The sequence below is a fragment of the Chironomus tepperi genome, unplaced genomic scaffold, assembly GCF_022539635.2.
Source record: "Chironomus tepperi strain 1889 unplaced genomic scaffold, CSIRO-AGI_Ctep_v1 contig_89, whole genome shotgun sequence".
In the NCBI taxonomy this organism is placed as follows: Eukaryota; Metazoa; Arthropoda; class Insecta; order Diptera; family Chironomidae; genus Chironomus; species Chironomus tepperi.
In genome coordinates this window covers 1,925,385-1,946,992 of record NW_027226211.1, presented here as the reverse complement: position 1 = coordinate 1,946,992, position 21,608 = coordinate 1,925,385, and the positions used below count along the sequence as shown (strand labels likewise).

General features: G+C 32.1%; 1 protein-coding gene across 1 annotated transcript in view; it reads right to left on the bottom strand.

The window, feature by feature from the left end:
- Positions 1 to 21,608, bottom strand: part of shakB (shaking B) — a 272,520-nt gene that overhangs the window by 116,763 nt on the left and 134,149 nt on the right. Inside the window, exon 4 of the mRNA XM_070635418.1 lies at positions 1,787 to 2,984. The gene's annotated coding sequence lies outside the window, so the exon portion shown is untranslated. The remainder of the gene's footprint in view (positions 1 to 1,786; positions 2,985 to 21,608) is intronic.

The window sequence follows — 21,608 nt, the reverse complement described above, 5'->3', positions numbered from 1 at the left end:
GTATTAACAATTAAGTTTTCTTTCCTGTTAATTTGTGAGAATTATTATTTTTTAAATTAAATGTCTATGAGTTGGGGGGTCCAAGGGGGTTTGGTGGTGGATGGGGGTTGGTTTGGGATAGAAGGGGGGTTGTTGATGGAGGATGGCTATGGATGGGAGAGGATGACTTGATTGTAGACTTGAATGTTCGAGATTTTCAACTTTATTGACTCAAAAACTCTTTGAATTCATGAAAAATCAACAAAAATTTTGAAATTTTCAATTTTTTCCAAAGAAAATCCATCAAAAAAGTACCAAACCCTCCCCCATCCCCCCATATAAACACCAATAATCACCTCAAACCACAATTCATAATTTATATTCAAACAAATTTTCACAATTAATTGCCATCACACCCAATATTAAACCACTGATAATTGTTTACTGTTTTTTTTTTCATGAATTTTAATGAATTTTTTCATTTAAATAAAAATTTCTAACCTTTTCACCTTTTTTTTGCGATTTTTGTTAAACGCACGACCTGACTTTGCGCTGTCTAACTAATTATGTAAATTGGCTTTTTTGTAACTTTATTCACGAACTTAATTTTGTTCATTGATTTGACAATTAATGTTTATTTTCAGAGTTAAATTAATTAAGTATTTTGATCGGTGCTTAAATTATAGTTTAATTGAGTTGAATTTTAATTATAGGAATGAAAATTAAATATGCAGTGTTGGTAAGCATTTTTGGGAAGGTGTTGAAGAAAAGAGGTGTGGAAGATGGGAGGTGTTGCAAAGTTGATTAAGAAACGGAAGCTATGAACTGTAAAAATTGCATTTTTAGAACCTTTTTCAACATTGTAATGCTTTGCAACAAGATCATGAACCAAAATGCGTACTCCATATCAAAATTGTCAACTCGACTTCCTTCCTTCTCTTCTCTTAATCGTTTACGTGATTTCCGAGCATTTTCTTAGTGTTTTTGATGCTTAAATGAATTATTTCTGATTTTTTGCAAATTTTAAATGCAAATTTGTTCAGTTTTAACTCAATTAGAGTTGAAGTCGACTACCAAAACCCGGATAGCCTTCTAACAATACTGATGCCCTCCTACTCATCCATCTTAAGTCAATGAAACTTGAAGTCGACTATCAAAACTCATTTAGTCTCAAGCCAACACTGATGTCCTCCTCCCCTTTGACAGTTAGACTTGAAGTCGACTACCATTAACTGACTCCTCGACTATTCGACTATCTTGCTGCCAACACTGATGTCCCCCTCTTAATACCTCCTTATTCGATTAGACTTGTAGTCGAGTGCCAAAGCCCGACCATTTCCAACACTGATACCAATCTTCTGCACCCTTCTTAGTCAATTAGACTTAAAGTTGATTATCAAAACCCGATTATTCGACCAGCCGACTACCCTATTCCCAACATCCGAAATTTATGCTCTCCTCTTCAGTAAATTAGTCTTGATGTCAACTACCAAAACTTGACTACAATATTGTCCAAGAGCGTAACTTAGAGGGAAAGAGCTTTTTGGGGCTCGAACTTCCCAACTTTCTTTCTAACTCAGTTCTTAAAAATCCTGATTTTTTAGCCGTCTCTTAAAAATTTCTGGCTACACCTTGCTTCCATCAACACTGATCCTTCAACCACCCATACCCTCACTTCCCCCTCTCCAGAGGGGCCTCCTCTCCCATATAGAGTCATGCATTTTTACAAGCAATTAATGAATATTTGAAGCAAAAAAATCTAATCTATTTTAATACGATTGATGATCTACAAAAGATTCAAAATTACCTTTTATGTTCCTTTGAATTGTTGCATAAATAATCATCAACTGAATAATTCTATAAGTTATATCTCAATTCGCAATAAATCGTAAATCGATTCTTATCCGACGATGCTCTCAGATATGTCAGATAAATTGATTATAAATATTGACAACCCAAAAGAAAGAAATAAGAAGTTCCAAGGCTCTCACACACACGATATTTCGTGTTAATCGATGAATTATTATAGACTGTAGCACATTCAAGAATGGGAACTTACTAACGAGGCACTCCGTAGTGATTTAATACTATTATATCGTTGATCATAATCACTTATCATTTATATCAGCAAAAGATTATTATCGAGGAGGTTGCTTTTTAGGTAGTTTCACTCGTTTCTGTTACTAATATTTTATTATTTCAACTTTTTTATGCTTAATGTACGATCTCCTTGGGATTTTTCTTGCTCTGTATTATATTATAACACCACTGACTCTCTGTTTCAATTATTTATTATTATTATCATCAAAATGAGCGATATGCTGGGTTATTGCTGTTTAATTTATATATATGTGTGTGTACAGAGCTAAAAAGCTACTTTTCTGTTCTTTTCTCGACTTTCTACCTTACTTTTTGTTGTTGTATGTATGTATGTACAGCTCTATGTCCTATATATTCACTTATCGTCCCTTTTTTTGTATTTTTTCTTACAGTTGCTAATGTTTCTTTTTAGCTCTTGCAAGTATCATTAAATTAGATCCATTTATAGTAAGCAGTGGCTTTTAGTATAGCTAGTCTAGTTGATGTTGATGATGATTATTATGTTCATCATCCATTTTTACTCACAATTTAATTCCATTGCTATTTTGTCTCTTTTTTAATAGTTTTTTATTCGTTCGACTCACTTAAAAACACTCTCCGGTCTCTAGATTTATATGTGACGTTAACATTACACTGATTTCTTATTCTTTTTTAAATTTGCAATCTTGTCTATTTTTGAAGTGTCAATCGTAACTGTGGGAAGCCTTCTTTGAGGATATAACAACAACAGACAAAATTATAACGGAGAGATTGCAACCACACAATGAAATTTTTTCATTTATTTATCAAAACTTTTGTGTTTACTGCGGTTCCAACATTCATATTAGTGTCTCATCATCAGCAATATCATTTTATATGGTATGGCATCGTCCTACCCCATATTTACATATAAATTCATTTAATTTCTAGAATGTAAGAGAAAAATACACATTCGAGTTGGATGTATGGAGAAAATGGGGATTGTAAGATAAGAAATGGTGGGGAAAGAGATGGGATTGAGAGAGACAAAAGGTGAGTTGAGAATTGGGGGACTGGTTGAAGCTATGTGAGAGTTTTTGAGGAGACTTAGAAAATTTCGAAAGAAATTTTGAAGCAATTATACTCAAATTTATGAAAACTTTTCAAATTGGAAAGTTTTAAAAATTTAAATTTTAGAAATTTGAATTGTCAAAATTTCAACATTTTGAAATTTTAAACCTTCAAAAATTTGAATTCTTAAAATTTCAAAAATTTGAATTTTCAAAATTTCAAAAATTTGAATTCTCAAAATTTCAAAAATTTGAATTCTCAAAATTTCAAAATTTCTAAAATTTGGACTCTCAAAATTTTAAGAAATTCAATTCTTAAAATTTCAAAAATTTGAATTCTCAGAAGTTCAAAAATTTGAATTTCTAAAATTTCAAGAAATTTAATTCTTCAAAATTTCAAAAATATGAATTCTCAAAATTTCAAAATCTTTAAAAACTCAAAATTCCAAAACTTAAAATCTCAAAATTTAAAAAAGTTTGAATTCTTAAAATTTCAAAAAATTGAGTTCTTAAAATTCTCAAAAATTTGAATTCTCAAAATTTCAAAAATTTGGATTATCAAAATTTCAAAATTTCAAAACTTTCAAATTCACAAAATTTCAAAAATTTGAATTCTCAAAATTTCAAAAAATTTGAATTTTTAAATTTTCAAAAATATGATTTCTTAAAACTTCAAGAATTTGAATTCTTTAAAATTTCGAAAATTTTAATTTTCAAAATTTCAAAAATATGAATTCTTAAAATTTCAAATAATTTGAAATCTCAAAATTTGAGATTCTCAAAATTTCAAAAGTTCAAAAATTCAAATTCTCAGAATTTCAAAATTTGAATTCAAATTTTCAAATTCAAAAATTTCAAATCTTCAAATTTTAAAGATGATTTAATTTAAAATTGCATATCTGAATGAAGCTTCCCAAAACTTTTTTCAAAAAACCTTCAAAGCTCATAATCTTCACATAGAACATCAGCAGTCATATCCACCCCACAGAACATTTCACAACCTTAGCTTTTTGCTAGCATCAACATTCTGCCTTTAAGCTTCAGTACAAATGACTACAGTGTCCTTAATGTTTTCGCTTATGTATTCTCATCATAATTTAATAATTTGTATATATTTTTCCGGTTCCTTTTAAACTTTCATGTCTCCTCCCTCTAATTGACTTTTTCTCACTACGTACGACATTATTTGCCCTAAATTCTCTCTCCATCTCTTTCCCCCCACCAATTTTACTCTTATTCCATTTTTATATTTATTCGTTCTTTTTTTCAAGCTTAAACTGTGCATTAATGACAAAACTACGAAAAAAAGCTCTCAACACTCATTCACTTCATTCATTCATTTAATATCAGTATTAAGGATATAATGTAAGGATAAAGAGGAAGAGGATGTTTTATGATACTGCACACACGGAAATAAATTTTTTTTTTTCTTTCGTTTCTTATCGCTTATCATCATCATACGTACATATCATACATGCCTTTTGCTGTTACATACAATTTCTCATTTCTCGACTTTTTATTCTTTTTTTCGTTTCATGTTCGCACCGTAATGTGTTATTTGAGGTTCGTTGAAGGCAACATAGGCATTTACTTCTATTTAATAATAGATAAAATCAGCTGTCATTGGGAATTTGAATCTATGATTTAAGGTGAATTATGATTATGTTGATTTCCATTTTTGTTTGTTTATGGTGTAAAAAAAGGGAATTTTATTGCTTTTTTGCTGGAGGATTTATGAGGTTGATATATCAATTTTGGGGTTGATGTTTGAGCTATTAGAATAGCAATTTAGAAAGCTTAGCTGACTGGATGTGATATTGATTTAGATTGGGAGGTCATTAATATGGAAAGATATTTAAATTGTTCACAGAAATTTGTATTTTGTCACAAAACTGTCATAAATATCAGCAATAAAGGGGATGATTTATTTTATAAAGGGGCATTTCGGGGTTTAATTCTTGGGATTCACAATGAATTTCAGTTCTCTAGGCTAAAATATTTATAGCAGAGGAATGAGAAGGACCTCAGTGATATTCCATTAAACTAATACTTCACCCATAAATACGCCCCTTTTATTTACTCCAAATTTCTGTTAAATATTGATTCTATCAAAATTGTCAGGACTCCAAGTGTCTGATTCCATTGAAATACAAACTGACTTCAAAGTTCGACTCAGAGAAATTAAAAATCGAGTTTTGCCAACTTTGGATTATTTTTAAGAGCTCATTAAGCATTCATTGAAAGAATTGAGCTTGGTGATGTATGACTTGATAGCTGAACAAGGACCAAGGGTTAGTCAGAGACGTAGCCAGAAGATTTGATTCCCCAAAGGAATCTTTTCCTAGCAATGCCCCTGGTACAAATCTTCTCGTTCCAAACTGAGCCCTGCAACAAATCTGTTCTTTTGTCATTTGATGCTTTAAGGCTAGCTATAAGCTTTAACATAGTGGTGTTTAGACAATTATGCTGCACCCAAAGCCCAGAAAATTGTACAACCTCCTAAATTTGTATGAAAATATTGGTGCAAGTTCTACAAAATTAGAAAATTTTAATTAAATGTCTTAACCTTGCTTGTACCGTTTGGGCGTGGTATCTCTGGATATTGCTTAATAGCTACTTGAGCTCAAGCAATGCACCTGGTTTGGGACTCAAAATTCTTCAATTTTGGACAATATTCTTCATTTTCTAGAATCTAATTAAAGATTCCCACTCCTAATCCTGAAATAATCACTAATTTCCCCAAATCCTAACAATCCCATCCCCAACACGGTTCGACTCTCTCCATCAACATAATTTTGGCTTTTTTTTCTTCTTTGGATTAATTTTTTTTAATATTAAGCTCCAAAAGAAACACCAAGCATATATACATTGTGTACACATTCACATCATGATGATAATGTTGATGATCATGAAGACTTTCTCGCATCACACATAGTAATTTAGAAAGTGAGTGTAGCAACATATTTAAGACCGTGTTTTTTTGATGGATGAAAAGCCTTAGTTGCCGTCATCATCATCATCTTTATCCAAACACAGGCACAAAAAATGGCACAAAAAAAGAAAGAAATTATATTTATGCAAAGAAACACTTCATGGGGACGAGTGTGAGAGATATGATGAGCTACATTTGTAATATTATACTTGGTTTTTGTGCTTACTGTCATAAAGTCTTTAGATTATGTATGAAAATTAGTGTCATATCATGTGTGTGTGTGGGTGTCTCTTGAGAAACTTATTTGCTTAGTCATTCATCTTCAAAAGTCTTTTCATACTTTCTTTTTTGTGTATTGGCAATTTTCATTATGAATATCTGATATTATTTTAATTTAGTCGAGAATCCATCAAAAAAGAACTTTTTCAGCAAACTTCCTTTATTGTGGATGGAATTTAATTTTTTATTTATTAACTTTTTTCTTCATTTCATTGGCAAGGAAAGAAGAATTTTTGAGGCACTTTTGAGGAAAAGATAATGAGATTATGTATTCATATTGACTGACTGAGTGCTTAGATTCTATTTACTTTTTAAGATTAAAGGAAGTCTTTTATGAGTGCAATTTTGTGATGTTTAAATCATTTTATGTTTTTGATCCTTAATGTAATGAAAAATCTATTTTGGATGATGCGGTAGAGAAGAATAGAGGTTTGAAGGTTTGAGGAGTGGTTTGTGTGTTACGTAATGCATTGTTCTAGAAGCTTTCATGTAGGGAATGAACGTAAATTAATTAATAATTAAGAAGTTAAACAAAATTTACAATTTTGTGTACAATTTCGTACAAAGCATCAATCTGTGGGAAATTGGAACTATATTTCAATCTTTCTCATAGCCAAACTGATTCAGAAAGTCAAAATTTCAATTTGAAGCGTAACAAAACTCATACTTCTTCAAAGACGAAACCAGAAATGTTTTGGTACAAACCGCAAAAATTGAGGGAGGATTTGTGATTTTTGATATGGAAAACCCAAGCTGAACGTGTGAAATATGGTTTTTAACGCACCCCTCTTACCCTTTAAGATTAGACTTTCCCAAAAATTGAAAATTTGTCGAGATTGAGACCAGAGTTGACAGGACTTTGGGAGTCCGGACTCCAAAAAGTACGGACTTCATGAAATCTGACTCGATTTTTTTTTTGGGAGGCGCCTCCACATTGGAGTCCTGCCAGCTCTGATTGAGACTATCCAAAAAATTCTCGAACTCACCATCGAAAGCCCTTACTTAATACGTTCTGATCCTCTTCCCTCTCTGTTCCCGAGTGACGTTATAAGTTGATGGTAAGTTAATATTTAGTTGGTGACTACTTCTAACTTTTTTTTGTCCACACAGGTTTACGTTACCCAACAATCAAACTAACCCCTGAGAATTATGTTACCTCATAAATGGGTTACAAAAACTTAATTTTTTTTCCTTTTTCTTCTTTTTCCAATTAATTTCATATCAAAATTTTACGTACGAAAATTTTGTGGATTCTTCATTAAATTTAATTAAGGATTGTTAGAATAATTTTCATAAATTTGATTCACTGAACTGGAAAGTTGTGTGTAATATACAAATTTATAATAATTAGTTTATTAAATAAGAAAATTAGTTATTGGAGTGATTTGTAATCAGATTTATGATCCCTTTTTTGAAGGTCGTGTGGGAAGTTTTTCATAATTATTAATTTTAGTTAAAATTAGAACACACCTGAAGTTTAATTTAGTGATGGAATTACATGATTTAGTTTGTTCGAAATCAATGAATAGAGTATATTGGGACTACTTAGGAAAGTTTAGGATTGTGAGCTTTGATTTGAGTGTTTTGAAGCGAAATCAATGCAAACTTAGGGCGGCCATCTGCTGTATTTTTACCGGGACACTGCTGTACTTTTCTCGCTTGCTGCTGTGTCCCGACAAAGCCTCAAAATGTCCCGATTTTTTTTTTCCAAAATTCTCCTGATTTTTTGCGAAGATCCTCTGGTCATCCTATGTAAACTGTACTGCACAAAAAAGGTAAATTGCATTGAAAAGTCGGAAAAACGTGTCCATAGGCTAGTGTAGAGCCAGATCTCTTCAGAATACGACTCAAAGCTAGAAGGACGCCAGTTAAGTAACTAAGTCAAATACAATTACTGCAAATCTCGAAGTCGACTCGGATTTTGTATGAAAATGTCGATTCATTTCCCGTTCCGATGCAATTTCGAGAATCGGGATCGAGAACGGGAATGACCTTCGGGAACGGGTCCCGTTCCTGTTCCCTAGAATTCTCAGAAAAATTCCCGTTTTTGGAAAACCATACTCAACTCTATATAATATATGTATTTTTTGCTGCACATTTTTCCCAAAATTTCAATTTTTTTAGCACTTTTTTGCAATTTTGTAACTTAATTTGACCAAATTTTCAAATATTATGCATTTTAATAGTTCAAAGATCAAAGAATAAGAAAATTCATTCATTTATGAATTAAGCAGTTAATCTCTTAAAATCTGATGGCATTTACAAAAGTCAAGGTTACAGGTATTTTAAAATGTTATAAATCCTCAACATTAAGTGAGCAAGTCTTGACAAAATCAACTAAATACTCATTAAACCATCCATAATTGAATCTTATAAAGTTAAATCATTTTTAAGCGTTTACATCAATTTAAGGTGAATCAATACTGCGAAAGAATCACTTCATCTTCCTCATTTCTCGCACTTTCACCTCACAAACCAAAACAATCCTCATTCACTTCAAGTTCCGAATGAAAAATATTATTTCAATTCAACATCTCACGAAAGTCTTAATGAAATTCAATTTTAATCCTAATTAATCCTCCAAAAAATAAATTGAAGGTAAAATTGAATTTGAACAGCCAAAATTACCGCGAAAATGCCAACAATAATAAAATGACTAAATAAAGCCACCAGAAAAGCGCCTCAATTCGTAAAAATTAAGGCATTATAATTACCCTCAAAAAAAGTTTCTTAAATCAAATTAAAAAAGGAGAATTGAGTAGGAAGCATGTAGACGAGTCATGGCAAGCAAGCTTGTTATGAAAGAAAATATTATTTTTCACAAAAAAAGGGATCAAATTTTTCATCTTACTCGCTTTATTTTTATCATGATGCATGGCAGTGGATGAGGAACGATGAAAAATTATAAATTGCATTTAATTTATATAGTTAGATGTTTGTCATATTTTGTCATATTGTAATACTTTGATACGATTTAATATATCCGAAAATATAATTCATAAGAGAACGAGATGCATGCTTATTATCCACGCTTGTATCTGCTAGCCCCTAAAGCATCCACAACATAAGTAATGAGTGAATGTGAAACTGAAAATGATGAATGGATTTGGTGGATGTTTCAAGGTTTTTGGATGGTCTGTAAGTCCGTCAGTTTCGTCAAGTCTGTCTATTTTTGTCTATTTCTTCAGTTTGGTCTGATTGCCTGACAGACAATTCTAACAGTTTTCCATCAATTTTGCCAATTTGTCAATGTCATCAGGTTAGTCAGTCAAATCACTCAGTCAATTCTAACAATTTCAAGAAATCTGTCAATTATTACCAATTTGGTCAAATTTATCAGACCATGAATCCGTCAATTCTGTCATTTTTACAATAACTTCATCCATTTTGTCAATTTTATCAGTTCCGTGAGTTTAATCAACCGGATCTATTCAATTTCATCAATACTGTCAAGTTCTCTAATGCCAACAATTGTGCAAGTCTATCAATTTGTCAATTCCCTAAAATTCATCAATTTTGTCAATTTTGCTGTTCCCGTCAGTTCTGTCAATCTGCCAGATCTGTCATTTTTCCATAATTTTCGTCAATTTTGTCAGTTTCAGAAGGTCCGTAAGTTACAACAATCAGTGAATTCTGTCAATTTCATCAAATCCGTCAGATCCATTAATTCCGACAATTTTGTCAGTCTATCAATTTGTCAGTTTCAACTGTTTCATCAATTTCGTCATTTCTGTCAATTTTGCTGTACCTGTCAGTTCCGCCAGTTTCTTCAGTTCCGTTAATCTGACAATTCAGTCATTTTTCTATCAATTTTGTCATTTCCATAGGTTATGATTAGACTTCAATCTCGTAGTTGCATTAATCTGGTCAATTCTGTCACTATGGTCAATTTTGTCAATTCTGTCAGTTCCTCTAATTCCGGCATTTCCGTCAATCTGTCAATTTTGGAGCTAATTCCATCAATTACGCCAGTTTCTTCAATTTCTCTATAATTTTACTTTTACAAAATGCGCTTTAATCATCTCCAACTGACCACAATCCTCAACAATTGCGTGTACATCACAGCAATATTCATAGAGAAGCGAATTACAGTCATGAGAAAATTTTTAACCATATCGTATGCCATTTTATGTTTAAACCACTACATGATGACGCTAATTTATCTTTTCCGTTCTCATCTCCCATCCATTTGTCCATTTCTCAGTCCCCCCATCCATCTTCTCAGTTTTGTTTGAGCATCAAACCACCAACGACCAGCTAAACTTAGTCAGTTAGGCGATAACAAATCTTTTTCTTTCGTGCAGACAGAAAAGATTTTTTTTCTTTCTTATACTTTTCGTTTTACGCTCTTCCTACATCTACAGCACGTCTCCTTTTTATTTCCTTCTTTTTTTCTCTCTCTTCTTTAATTAATTTTCGACATTAAATTTGCTGTTTTTGTTGCTGATGGTTTGTGATAACATAAATTGGGACTCGGTTTTTCATTGATGAAAAAATTTAATTTTTTTAAATAAAGTAAAATGAATTGAATTAGCAAGGAAGAGATCATGAATGAATGGAGACGATGATGAGGAAGAGGAGGGAAGTTGAGGAGAGTTTTGGATGTTGAGATGAAGTTTTTGGGGAATTGAAGAGGATTTGAAGTTTTGTTGCAGTTTGTTGGTTTAGTTTGGGGCTTAAGATGTCAATTAGGTCATATTCAGATGGAATATAGAGCTTGCATGAACCAGAAGTGCGGAACTGATGAATTTTGAGGAATTGTGATCAATTTTGAGCATTTTGAACAGCTTAAGGCTGTCAATTGGGTCATAATCAGATGGAATATGGAGCTTATATGGACGAGAGGTTCGGAACTGATAAATCTGATTGATTTTCAGCAATTGAGATCATTTTTGAACATATTGATCAGCACTACATCCTTAATTTGCCTAGAGAAGCTTTAAAACTTGCATAAATCAAAATAAGTCGTCAACATAGACCCCCAGAGCATATATAACCTCAAATCCCCTCAAAACAAGCCTCAAAATACCCCATTCAATCTAAATAGCCTTCAACACTTCCATGACCAAACATAAATTCCCTTACATCTCCAAAAGATTATAATTTACAAGCCACAGCTCCAATTAAACCCAAATTTTCCAAATATCATCCTCATTACTCCACATCTGCAGCAAATTTCACCAGTTTCATCCAGAAAAATTAGCAACTAAATTACATCCCTTATTCATCCAGAAATAAGTCGACTAAATAGCCTCAATAATGAAAAATTAGCCTTTTTTCAGTAAAGCATAATGAGCCGACAGAAAATCATCATTCCAACAAGGAAGATGAGGATGATGTTGCAAAAGACACAAAAAATTCATGTGGTAAGGAACCAAAAATGTTCATTTAGGATGGAACAAAAGATAATCTAAAAAATTGTAATTCATTTCTTGTTTATCCTCTCGTTTTATAGATCTAAATCATGATGATGGACCATCCATTTCAAAAAAAATGATGCATGCTTGGCATAATATACAATAATTCAGTTACACAAGTGCGCACACACAAACAGAACAAAAAAATCATCATAAAATGTCTTGTCCAAATTTCATATATGAAAGATTATTTATGATGAAATGTGCGTTATTTTATATTTAGTGATGTGTACAGCCTTGGGTAGGAGCTGCTACTCAAAACGGCCAAAGAAAGACCGAAACGGAGATGAGGAAGTAGGATGGAGAGATAGAGTAGGAAATGATAATGCTCATTTAATGTTATTTCATTATAGATTTTATATAATAATGGCTTGGTATGATCGTAAATAAGTCACAAAACCATCACTCATAATTCTATTAAATTATTAAGAAATGAGAAACTTCTTTGCTGTTGTCATTGCCGACTTTTTCAATAAGATTCTGTTCTTAGTTAGCTTATTTTATTGGATTTTGGTTTTGGGGTGATGGCTGTGTTGTTAGGTTAGTGTTTAAAGCAATTTTTTGGGTCTTTTGGACCTCTTATACTTTGTGATTACTTTCTTAACTCTTAATTTGACACTTAGTAAGATGAAAGGGACAATCAGAGTTGGTAGGCCTCCATTTGGAGTGAATTTTGGGAATATTGGCCACCAAAGAGACCTGTCAACTCGGGATACAACAGATTAATGCCTATACATTTCATCGAAACCTTAGGTAGTTCCCTAAACAAGCTCCAATTGGCCTTGAAAAGACCTGTAGAAACTCCACTGATGTAAGGTCAAATTGACTTTGTGGATGCGCAAAGAGGTAGCTCGTAGGTAGACCGAAGAACTCCTAGAAGGAAGCCGGCGATAAAGCCAGCTTTAGGCGACACTTGAAAGAGGCCATGGATCACAGTAGATCTGTACATTCAGCGAAGTAAGTACGTAAGATAGTTCCCTGGATGAAAAGCAACGAAATAGAGACTTATGGTCTGAAATTATAATTACAGATGCATGCATTTTATAGATAGACGTACAGTTTCATTTATAAAATTGACCAAAATCCCATTTTTGAATGCAAGTCTTCTCTGAGAAGGTTGAAACAGCTGTCTACTGATATATTTGCTCACTGTTGAGAGATTAAAAGTAATAATCAAAAGTACAACAAGGGTAAGAGTTAAAGGGCGTAGCTAAAAGTTTAACAAGGTTGAGCGTTAGGTTTGGAACTTTTTTCTAGAAAAACCTTAGCAAATTTTGACTTTATTTGCAAAAATTGGAAGGTTTTGACACTAAACAACATAACCCAGCCCACTCACTCTGGAAACACCCCAGCTCCCTTCTCCTTTGTCGCCTTGGATACACCCCAGCCCCCTCCTGCTCCTCGCTCTAGATACACCCCAGCCACCAACCTCCTTTATTCTCCAAACAACCAACTTCTTGTTCACAAAATTTAATTGACAAAATTTAAAGACAAATCATTAAAGCATCACGACCAGAATGTACGTAAAAGCATGAAAATGTTGGAAGATGGTGAGCTATCGGATGAAAAATTTTATTGCTTTCACAACATAAATTTAATAAATGACATTTTCGTAATCAGTAAACATTAATTTATGAATTTATTGTTTTATGTTGATTGTTCTAAATATAATGAAAGTGCTTTTTAAAGCTCCTCTTCTGCTCATTATTGCATCGTCGACTTTAATTTATGATGAATAAAGGAAAATTTCTTGCACAACCGCAAGTGTTTGGAGTGGGATGTTAACCTAGATACTTCCCATTTTTTTTTGGAGAGGGTGTTGCTAAATTTATTGGTTTTTATGAAGCTTTTTAAATTGGAATTTTGCTTGGGGGCATTTTGAGATGGATGCTGGGGGAGGGATGTTGGTATGCGAATTTTGTGTGGTGGAAGTTGGAAGCATGTGCTTGGTGGTTGTGGATTTATAAGCTTTTTATTTTGAATTGACTAGGTTTTTCAGATCAAGAGTAATAAGGGAGGAGTGCAGGGGGTCATGATCATTATTAACTAGCTGTACTTCATCTACTGGTCAGTAAAACACTCAAAAGACTGTCTAATTGAGCTTCAGACATGAAAAAACACCATTTTTGACCAATATCCGAATTAGGACTTGCTAAGACACTGCTACGTCGCTGTTTTAACAGGAAGACCTGAAATTGCCCCCACGGTACCGGTGGCGGCCAGTTTTAACCCAATTTAATGGCAAAAACTGCTCTTGGCCGCATTGTGGCGCTCAATTCCATGGACAGTAATGCCAAATAATCTTCGAATTTCCCCATCAATGACCTAACCCAATACATGGGGGCTCTTAATGAGGCGGTCCTTAATAATTAAATTTTAATTTCCCATCCGCCAAACACATCCACCATAAGCTGTCCCACGACGAATCTCATGTCACAAATACATGCTCAATAAAAAAATGTGTCCACATAAAAATAACCAAATGTCGATAAAAGCATACATTTAATTTACTTTTATCAGCACTGCTGCTCAATGGTAGAAGAAAAAAAAATTCTTGATGGCTTAAAAACATTATTTTTATGCTTCATGTGCTTTTTACACTTCCCCTCCTTTTTATGCTGCTCACTTATTTCCCACCATATACTCACATTCACTTATTCACTTCCAAAAGTTCAAAAAAGTCCTTGAACACACAAAAAAAGAAAGTTTCTCATTGAAATCAATATGAATGGGGAACGTTAAGGAAGACGGAAGAAAAAGGTACAAGAAAAATTGCAATTCGTAAGTTGGGGAAGAAGAAACAAACAGAGAAGAAAGGAATAAAAAAAAAAATCAATTGATGGCAATTGAAGCACGCAAATTCAATTAAATATGATTGTTATTGGGTATGTGCACTTCATGGAGGGAACAAAAAGGCAATTGAGTACTTAAAATGTTTTAAAGTGTACTTAGATAAGTGTTTGATATGCTGAATATATCTATGATTTTTTTTTGGCTTTTTGATTCTATATGAGTTGATAACGACAATTGAAAATTGACAATGGAACGAAATGAGCAGTTTTGAAGTGGTGAGAAATTGTTGTATTTTGGGGAACATGGAATGAGATATATAGGATTCCAGAAAATACAAGGCATAGAATTGGCCGAAAACCCAGACTCAAGTTGACTTGACTATGATCTGAGGATGAATTTAATCGAATCTGACCTCAACCAGAGTCATGATGACATGTAGTCGGATTTTCAAACATTTCAACGACGTGCGCCTTCCGGAGATATTGAAAAGTGTCAAAAACTGTAATTTCAAGGAAAACCTAAGTTTAATTTTCAAGCAAGTCGTTGAATAATTTGGGAAAGTTTCACAAAGTGAAGCAAAAGTCCTGCTTAACTACCTCCAAAGCGCCAAGTCGACTTTGATTTTAAAAAATTAAGGTTAAACAAGAAAGCCTGAAGCTTAGGATGAATTTTAAGGAACAGACGAAAGCTGCAGACTCGAGCATCTAAAATGCAGGAAATACAAGCCTGCGGACCGAACCCAATTAAGAATTAAGGCCTACACCCTAATTATAGTGCAGATATGTGTAGATATTGACAGAAGTAATTACAACTTCCTCCAACGTTACGTCATAACAAAACGACTCTTCACGAAAAAAAAAAAGAACAACAAGAGATTTCATGACAAACGTATCTTCGACAATCCTCAAGTACTTTTTATCCTTTTCAACGAGAAAAATGAAAATTCCCAGTTGGATTGCTTCTCTTATGACGTCAAATATCTAATGTCTAAATGCAAAAAGATTCGTAGCACAGTCATCCTGAACAGGCAATGAGGATGATCAAGATAGAAACGCACCTTAAGGTAAGTATGGTCATTGTTTGTTAGGGCATATAGCTCTGAAGTACCTTATGAGATAGTAGAGTAGCACAAAATTGACAACAGTTACCAATTTCAGGCCTAGCAGTGACAAAATAGTATCTAAATCTTAATAAACTTGTGTCTGTCAAAAAATTTCGACCCCAATGCACTATGGGCCAGAATTAAAAATTCTTTCAAAAATTATTTCTGTTGCTTTTATGATAGTCCCTATATTACTCTATATAATGGTAGTCAAAATAATTTCCAACTCAACAGCATGTAGGAGAAATAGCACTTTGAAGTTAGTATGTAGCCCATTTTCAAGTATCATTCAAATTGATCTCACCGATTACTGTATTGATGAATCTTTTTGAAACTTTTTTTGTTTATTAGTTTAATATAGATACTTAATTTTGAGATATAAAAAATTTTCCCAGGTATCGGAAAATTATGTGAAAAACTTAATTTTTCTTGAAAACCACGTGGTCACAATACTTCCGTTTGTCTAGCTCATTCCTAGTGAAATTTTATATTCTTAATTGTTCTTTATATTAAAGATAATATAATAATCTACAACTTTTGTGAACATATTGTGTAGTTTTGTTCAAGTTCTGATAGTGAAAAAATAGCTTTTTCCCAAAAAAACTTCAATTTTTCGACAAAAATCGCTCTAGCGCTTCAGGGCTATAAATGGTAGTGGAATTTTATTTCAGATTTTGAAAGCTCTCTGTTACTACTATCAAACAAAGCAATAAAATAAGAGTGCGTTCTCTTGGCAAAAGGCACTTTTTTGGCTCTGAAAGTCACATGTCACGCACTCCTCATATAGAAAAAAATTCATAAAAATTTTGGATTCAAATTAAATTTATTAATTATAGTCTAGATTGATAGATCTATTCAAGGCGCATATTTTGAGTATAAATATGTCATGTTTTGGTCCAGTTTTATGGGCAAAATTTTAAAATTTCGATTTTTACTAAAATTTTTGAGAAAAAAATAACTCTTTTTCTCGAACTCAATGAAACTTGTTCAAATTTTTTTTAAAAGTTGTATTTTTATGTGTTTAACAACTTTTGTTCTGCAAGTTCTCATAAATATTTGATTTTCGGCCTGAAATTTTGAAAAAACTTAAAAAAATCCTATTTTTTGGGTATTTTTTGAACAAATATTACGAAATCTTATCAAATATCAATTTTTAACATGACATTATTGACTAACTTTATATTTTCAAGGATGATCTTTCATTTTCCGATGAGAAACTTATAGGTTTTCATATAAAAATGTTCTAAAAAATGACTTTAAGTAGTTCGAGCAAGGAGATCAAAATATTCAAATTCACTTTTCCATAGCTAAAACTATTCAGATGACTTTGAAACTTTCTGAATTCATTTATTATTGTAATATTGACTAATTTATGACTAGTTTTGGTATTAATAATAGTTATATGATAGGATTTTAGTAATTTTAGCAATTAAAATTCAACAAATAATTTTTTTAATATTGCATTCTTAGATGTACTCAAGATTACTAAATTTCTCGAACTTTTGACTGAAAAATCATTTCTGACTAAATTTTGACCCAGTTGCATAAAAGTGTTGTCACAAAAATGCTTCAAAAAGCATTAAAAAGCATGGTCAACTGTTAGTTCGTTTTGAGCTTTGTATGACTACTAAATCTTGACTTTGTTCAAATATTTAAACTTTTTCAACAATCTCTGCCCAACCAGACAGATAACAGACACTAAATATAAGCAAAATAATAATGGAAACTAAATTTAGACGTGATTTATATTTTCTTAATTTTTTTGGAAATTTCCGTTTGTTCAGTCTCTAAAATCCTATCATATAACTATTATTAATACCAAAACTAGCCATAAATTAGTCAATATTACAATAATAAATGAATTCAGAAAGTTTCAAAGTCATCTGAATAGTTTTAGCTATGGAAAAGTGAATTTGAATATTTTGATCTCCTTGCTCGAACTACTTAAAGTCATTTTTTAGAACATTTTTATATGAAAACCTATAAGTTTCTCATCGGAAAATGAAAGATCATCCTTGAAAATATAAAGTTAGTCAATAATGTCATGTTAAAAATTGATATTTGATAAGATTTCGTAATATTTGTTCAAAAAATACCCAAAAAATAGGATTTTTTTAAGTTTTTTCAAAATTTCAGGCCGAAAATCAAATATTTATGAGAACTTGCAGAACAAAAGTTGTTAAACACATAAAAATACAACTTTTTAAAAAAAATTTGAACAAGTTTCATTGAGTTCGAGAAAAAGAGTTATTTTTTTCTCAAAAATTTTAGTAAAAATCGAAATTTTAAAATTTTGCCCATAAAACTGGACCAAAACATGACATATTTATACTCAAAATATGCGCCTTGAATAGATCTATCAATCTAGACTATAATTAATAAATTTAATTTGAATCCAAAATTTTTATGAATTTTTTTCTATATGAGGAGTGCGTGACATGTGACTTTCAGAGCCAAAAAAGTGCCTTTTGCCAAGAGAACGCACTCTTATTTTATTGCTTTGTTTGATAGTAGTAACAGAGAGCTTTCAAAATCTGAAATAAAATTCCACTACCATTTATAGCCCTGAAGCGCTAGAGCGATTTTTGTCGAAAAATTGAAGTTTTTTTGGGAAAAAGCTATTTTTTCACTATCAGAACTTGAACAAAACTACACAATATGTTCACAAAAGTTGTAGATTATTATATTATCTTTAATATAAAGAACAATTAAGAATATAAAATTTCACTAGGAATGAGCTAGACAAACGGAAGTATTGTGACCACGTGGTTTTCAAGAAAAATTAAGTTTTTCACATAATTTTCCGATACCTGGGAAAATTTTTTATATCTCAAAATTAAGTATCTATATTAAACTAATAAACAAAAAAAGTTTCAAAAAGATTCATCAATACAGTAATCGGTGAGATCAATTTGAATGATACTTGAAAATGGGCGACATACTAACTTCAAAGTGCTATTTCTCCTACATGCTGTTGAGTTGGAAATTATTTTGACTACCATTATATAGAGTAATATAGGGACTATCATAAAAGCAACAGAAATAATTTTTGAAAGAATTTTTAATTCTGGCCCATAGTGCAATGGGTCTCTATTTAAGCAACATATTTTTGATTCTCAAAAACTTTACGAACAACCAGAAATCCTCTTTAAAAATACCAAAAAACCAGAAAACCTTAAAAAGTTACAAACACTGTGGGTGCCACCTGACATAACTCACAATCAACCAAAAAGCGAGATAAGCTCATCTCTCAAATCCATTACAATTTGTTTCTCTCTTCTTTTTGTTTATGTGTGCATTTTCACGATAAAATCATCGTCATTATGGAATGCTTAAATGTTCATTTTGTCTGAACGTCCGTCTATCATACAAGATTGTTCTCATAGGAGTACCCTTTTCAGAAAGATTATGACTGTTATGAATTGAGTTAAGAGATTTCGAAATTGGAGATGAGTAGGCTTTTAAGATGAAAGCTATGACTTTTTATGGGAATTTGGGATTTTTTTGTTGTTGTTGATGGAATTTACCTTAATGTTGAGAATTGAGTGGGAAATCTTGAGTGTCGATTTGGAAATTTGGTTCTGTTTTGGTAATTTGGATGATTTACAGCTATCAGGCACTTTACTTCCTATTTTTAAATATTTTTCCAACTTTTTCAAACAAATTTCTCAATGCTTACTAAATCTGCAACATTTTTCCATGCTAATTAGCCTGAAAAATGCGCAATAAATTCCCATAAAAGCTCAATTGCTCCGTTTCATCATCAATATCCAAAGATGCGGAAGAGAATTTTTATTGCAATTGAAATTGAAAATTAACTCTCGACTTTGCGATCTCTTCCTGTCTCACTTACTCATTGCCCTTTATTTTATATATTTCATTTATTTTTATCGCACATTCTTGCTGTTAAATTTATCATGAAAGCAGAAAGTGACTGAATAAGAAGGAAAATAATAAAATATCACGAACATGACATTTCAAAAAAAAAAAAAATTGTCAATTTTCTTTCTTGCTGTCTCTAATTCCTTTTTCTCTGTTCTTTTCTTGCTTTTTTGTGTTTAACATTTCCCGTACATTGGGCGCTATTTTGTAGAATATTATTTCCTTTCATTTTATTCTTTTAAGGGGTTGTTTGTGAATGATGTATATCATGTTAAAGGGAAGTGAGATTGGCAAGAGGAAGCCAACGATATAGCCAGGGTCAGGTAATATCTATGAAAACTCAAGGCTCACAATTGATCTGTTGAACAAGGGAAGTAAGTTAGATTTGAGACTTCTATGAGGTGTTATTGGGCATTTGGCAAGAATTTGGAGTTTTTTGTTGAAAATACTATGAAATTGGAACTTCAGTAACTTAACTTGATGCTGGTAAACCTGTCAGTATAATAATGAGTCGTAAGTAGTCAATGGGTAAGGGAATAGAGCTTAAATATTCTACAAAGAGTGATGCAAATTACTTGGGTTCGACAGTAGCTAATCTTTAAGTTAGAGCTCAAATTCGACTCAAATTTTGTGTGAAGTCAAGTTCAGCTCTGCTTTAAACTCAGCCAGGAATCAAAAATCAACGACAGTCTGACATTGATTGTTGGTAGCTGCTAACGACGTCTGTTTAATTATCAATGTTGTCTAATATCGAATGCAATTGAGTACCTGTGATCCTGAACCTGCTCAATTTGATAATATGAGCAGATTTACGCACATTCTACTTTTTGCTCTCTAGAGCTTGCTCATCTTATAAATATACTAGATAATCATACTCGTGAGCGTTGGTTTTGGCTTACATCACTATTGAGAGTACGCTTTCAGCCTGATATGGATAAATATCATAGAAAATGGGTATCTGACTTAGACATTCTCCATACCCCAGCAACCTGCCTCTTATAAAGTCCTTCATCCAAAAAATAATTGTCCATCAAGACCTCCTTTATTCTCTAAATATTAGACATCACCCCTATCTTTCCCCTATTTTCATCTAACTGCTTATTACATGAAAACTTCTTCATGAAAAAAAAAAACTTTCGACTTGTTCAAGGGGTTGCGCGCACAGAATGAACAAAAAACAAATCTTAATCTGTTCTGCTTCAAATGGAAAAAAATATCAAGCAATTTTTTACTATTACAGCATTTCGGAGCATTAATTTTATATTATTATTTCCATTTTCAGTCCATCCATGAAAGTATCCGGTTCTATTAGTGCATTTTGTATAGTTGTAGAAGAAATTAAAAATAAATGAGACTTTTTCATTCGCTTATTGACTGACTGTACGTGAATTGACGTTTTCTAATTGGATGGACTGGGAATATTGTTTTTTGAAGGATATGCTCATGATTTTATTTGATTTATGACAAATTTATTAGAAAAAGCAACAATTTGAAGGACTCAACAGAGTGCATGCAATAGCTATTATCAAGGACTTTAACATAAATTGTTGAGTTGATGTGAACTGATGGAACTGACGAAATAAATCACTTTTATGTTTTGAATTCAAGGTCGCGTTTGGGTAATTTATTGGATATATTTTTTTCTTTTGGGAGGTTCTCATGAAGAAAATTTATGAATTTTAATAAAATATTTGAAGCATATTTCATTTTTAGTGACTTGTTTTGACCTAATTTGGATGAGGATGTGTTGATGTGAGATTCTGGTGTGATGATATGACTTTGAACTTTTGAGTTTGCTATGCCTTGAACTCAGGAGGTTGAAAATGGTGCATGATAGTTGATTAATTGCCTTATCATTCATAGTCTTTTGTAGAGCTTATAATAAGTCAAGATTCGCATTTAAATGAAATATTTAGGATTCAGATAAGAACAACAGGCATAAACTTCTTGCATTTTAGATGCGCTAACCTGTAGTTTTTGGATGATTCTTATAGTTCATTCAAGACTGCAGTCCTTCATTTTTTGACCATAGTCTTGCATTTTTTGACAATTTTACACAGACTCTAGCAATATTTAAGACCATAACCACACTTTCA